Source organism: Lathyrus oleraceus, chromosome 4 (assembly GCF_024323335.1).
Source record: "Lathyrus oleraceus cultivar Zhongwan6 chromosome 4, CAAS_Psat_ZW6_1.0, whole genome shotgun sequence".
NCBI classification, from domain to species: Eukaryota; Viridiplantae; Streptophyta; class Magnoliopsida; order Fabales; family Fabaceae; genus Lathyrus; species Lathyrus oleraceus.
Window position 1 is genome coordinate 51,659,078 of NC_066582.1, and position 4,596 is coordinate 51,663,673.

Here is a 4,596-nt window from a genome sequence, read left to right on the forward strand (position 1 = left end):
GAGAAATATGGGTAAGGAAGTCGATTATGCAAGGGGGAGGTATTAACACCCCGAACATCCATGGTACTCCATGGGAATCATTTTGATTGTTCTTGCTCAAATGAGTGTTATATCTAAAGATTACTTGCGATAGAATATGGGAAAAGAAAAAGAAATAGATAAAATGTTCAGTGAGGATTGAGACCCTCATGCCTATGTATCCTTATAGTGCAATAATGAATTCAGAGCTCTGTAGTTCACAGAAACTAATGGTAGGAGATGAAAAGAATTGTGATAAAGGTATGATTTGAATCAAAGAATTATTTTGTTTGAACTCCAAAAGGGGTGAAAATATGAACTCAAGAGTAAAAATGGTATATACTAAGACGTGGAGGGACATAGGCATACCCACCATATTGTCATACCAGAAAAGAAGGAATTAGGTGTTTGACATCAAGAAAAACATCTCTTGATTCACAAGATGACACAAGGTAGAGCTCAAAGTGATAGTTTACTTGGCTCAAAAAGTAGGGTGTATCACATGAAGTGAATGAAGATAGAATAAGAGTGTATCATAGAGATGGATGAAGAAAATAAATAAGTATGCCCGTGGAGGATTCGAACCCCCGTGCCTACGTATTCTCATCGTGCAATGAGAAAGTTAGAGCAATCGTAGTTCATCCCACTAAGGCTGACACAAAGGAGAATATATTGATTGCCAAGGCACACAACCGTTCGAGGCAGAGAGAGTAGTGTCAAGGTTCACAATCTTCTAGGAAAGGTATCACTACTAGAGTCTATAAATCATAATGGCAAGGAACTAAACTGCCAAGGTCTATCACCCAAAAGGCAAAGAGAATATGTGTCAGAGTCCACAACTCTCAAGGCAAAGGAAAGGACTGCCAAGGTCCATAACCTAATAGTAAAGGGGAATCCTAAGAGTTTGTAACTCTACAAGGCTACTCAAGGGATTGTCAAGGTTCATAACCAAGTGCCAAAGTCTATAACTCCATATGCATAGAATGAACTTGCAAAGGTTCACCACCTCATGGGGCAAAAAAAAAGATAGCCAATGTCTAATATTACCTTATAGGAAGGAAATATTGAATTGCTTGGGTCCCTAACCCTACAAGGCAACATGAATGCCAAGGTCGATCATCTCATAGGCATAGAAGAGTTGAATAAAAAAGGGTGTTCAACCATAAGGTGCTGACAGGAACAATGCTTCATTGTTGAAGTGTTGAATGATGATGCTTGCTTGAAGAAGTAGACTTGTCAATTGTATGATTCAAATTGCACTATGAACAAAGGTGAATACCTTGAGCAACTGGGTCATTCGTCCCGTACTTAAGGATATCCTAGATAAGGATAGGAATTCTCCACTTTCATCTTTCATTATTTCTTAAGGCTTATAACGTGCAACTCGAATCAAGATTGACAAGTTGCTTATAGGAGATTTTATGTGTTGATCTTAGTGATGTATTGCTACTTGTTGTAGAAGAAGACTTGATAATCCCATAATTTGAATTACGCTACAGTCTATGAATAGAGGTGAATATTATGAGCAATTGGGTCATTCGTCCCGTACCCAAAGATATTCATAATGAGGATAGAAATTCTCCACTCTCATTCCTTCTCTATTTCTTAAGGCTCGTGCCACATAATCTGAATTATGATCGTCAAATATTGATACCTTTATTGCGTTTGAGAATTAGTCCATTTTGCTAGCTAATACTTGACTGGTGTTGACTCGAAGTCTTGATCTTGCATTTGAACCTTGAGGTGTTGAGCTCCTGAGATTCAGCATATCCACAATAGCTTGAGCACAATGAACTTGTCCTATTAAGTGATCAAGGATCTTTTGATCACTTGAATAGGCTTGAGAATTATACAGCACAATACAAAGGGTTTGGTTGACCAAAGCAACCTTTGGTCAACACAACCAATGGGAAATGGAAATGAATTGAATCATCTAAAGATTAATCAGTTAAACGAATGATTTTACACGTCTTATGCTAGGGGAACATGTATTAAAAATCAAGATTTTAAGCCCTAAGGAAAAAATGGTCATTACACAAAAACTTAGTTAACATGGATTTAACAATCAAGATTAATTAAAATTAACTAATTGGAATTAACATGTTAATTCATGAAGAATTAAGCCAAATTTAATTAACCTAATCCTAAATTTAACACATTATTTTACACAATCAAGTACAAAAATCAAGGATAAAAATTAGTCAGAATTAATTCATAATAAACTAATACTTAATTGAAATTTAGCATTGATTAAGGTAAATAGAGGCAGGAGGTGTTAAGACTTGGACGGGGGTATGAATAGGAGGTTTGGGCCTTAGGCCCAAATAAATCAAAGCAACCAGATCCCATTCACTCATCAGCCTAAAACTCAGCAACAACGTATGAACGCTTTGTTCACTTCGATTTCTGCGTACCTTGCCATCTCTCAATTCAAAAGTCCGAGGTTCATCGAGATCTCTGAATCACCAAGACGCCGCAGTAAACATTGACACCGCATCTATCATCCTCTTCATCAACTGAATCGTTATTGCATCGTGTAACCAAGATGAAGCAAGAAGAACTTACTAGACTGAAGTTGTCGAATTGAGTTAGTTGCGCACGAGGAATCTGAGCTCCGACACAATGATTCTTCTATGGCTTTACAGGTACTTCTCCCTCCTCCTTTTCGCTTCTTCTTCAATTTCGTGTTTCTCCTTCTTCTCGCAACTATGCTACGTGAGGGATGGATCGGGGGAGAGAAGTGCGAGAATGAATGAACCCCCCCTGGAAGAAGCAGTGATGAGGCTTTATATAGGGTTCCAGAGTTAACAGAGTGAGACTCTGTTAACTCTCAGTTATGCCAAATTGTTAGCTGTTAAATCTCTGTTAACTTTTTGTTAGAGTTAGTTAGAAATTGTTAGAATGCTATTAGTTAGTTACTTGCTTGTTTGTAATTCAGTTAACATGGTTGATTATGTGCGTGCGGTTTCTGTTTGCTTGTTGTGGAGCTTCAACTTTGCAGGGTCGGTTGAATGACTTTTTTACGATTAGGATGGTGTTTAGAACAAACTATTGCTATGTTATTTTGGTTTCCAAGCATGCTGGCCTTGTGAATGCACTTTGCATGGCTTCGTTTTTACTTTGTTAAATCTGCAGCAATGTTAATTACTTGTTTATGTTATTGTTAGAGTTAGTATGTGATGCTTAACTACCTAGCTGGAAGTGGCAATGAAAACGCGGTTTCCAAGTTTTGTTGCCCGAAATTCAGAAATGTTGTTTGCTGACTGTCATGATGATGATGCAAGTTGTTTGGCACATATTAAGGTCTGCTCGATGTTTGTGATTGGATATGCAGGGCATTGCAGCTTGCTGTAGATAGCCACTGATGATTATGAATCAGTGTTGCAGGGTCCTGTATACATTGTATATAGGCTGATGCTTCTACATTTGGTAATGTTTGTTTATTGCTAATGTTCATGAGCTAAAGTAGTTAATTAAATGTTAGTCTCTTATCACTTCTGCTTGTGATGTGGTTATTTTGTTTGGATAAGGAGGGTTGCACCTGGAGCTGAAGTCATGGCAAGATTTTCGCCAAGCCGTGGGACCTCTTTCATGCTTAATTATGCAGAATTTTACAGGATGCATTAGGACTGGATGGCGCTGTTATGATGCAAGGCTCTCTCTTCTGCATGGTCTGAATACATTAGGTCAGTTTCATGTTTCTCTTGCCCTTGTTGCAGCTGCTTCTTAATCATGATTTTGTGGCACTATGCTAAAAATAAGTAGGGTTGATCCACCCATTAGATTGTTAGGGTACAACTGAGTTGAGTTGGATAATTTGAATGTTATGGAAATTAAATCAAATTAAAGGATATCCTTTCCAATCTTGCATCAAAGACAAAGTTATAGGTTATCTAAATTTGATTTGTTTATTATACCATGCATGCTTATTCATGGATGAAAACAATGTCTTGAAAAGTCTTTATGACAATGGGTTTTGGTTGACTGATTTATTCATGTATTGCAGGGCTGACTTTGCATTGAATCAAGACCTCGAAACATACACATGATGAACATTCCATGGCCAAATGCAAACTAAGCTTTCTTGTAGTGGAAGTAGGCTTGAATGGAGGGCTTAATGGGATGATGTAGGATGATGACTTAAGATCCAAGAAACTTAGGATTTAAGCTTAGAGAAATATAGGGTTGACTTTGGTCTAAGTTGACCAAAAAGTCAATGGTTGACCAAAGTCAACCTTTGCCAATTTTGTAAAAAAAATTGTATGAATCTTGGTAAGTGGTATATGTATGAATGAATAACTTTTAAATGAATAAGAATCTCTCATGGTTTAATGTAAGAAATGTTTTAAATTTAAGTTATAAATTTTCCCTCCAAAACTTAAGTTTGAATTATCCTCTGAATCATGATCTTTGTGTGCATTAATGGTCATGAATAAATGTATTATGAATGAGATCCATGAACTCCGGAACCAATGGCCTTGGAATACCATCAAACATGAGCCAAACCATGCACCCTGAAGCATGAACCAATGTATGCATCAAGTGCTTAAATTAATGAATTATGACATTTGAAAGAAC

General features: G+C 37.1%; 1 long non-coding RNA gene across 5 annotated transcripts; it reads left to right on the forward strand.

Annotated features, from left to right (window-relative positions):
- The first annotated feature begins 2,391 nt into the window (after positions 1 to 2,391).
- On the forward strand, positions 2,392 to 4,359 carry LOC127073216 (uncharacterized). Of its 5 annotated transcripts, none has more exons than XR_007785694.1 (4): positions 2,392 to 2,663; positions 3,186 to 3,447; positions 3,549 to 3,704; positions 4,025 to 4,359. It is a non-coding gene; the product is annotated as an uncharacterized LOC127073216 (long non-coding RNA). The 5 variants fall into 5 exon arrangements; XR_007785693.1 differs by having other exon boundaries at positions 3,353 to 3,447; XR_007785692.1 differs by having other exon boundaries at positions 3,186 to 3,704.
- The last annotated feature ends 237 nt before the right edge of the window (positions 4,360 to 4,596 follow it).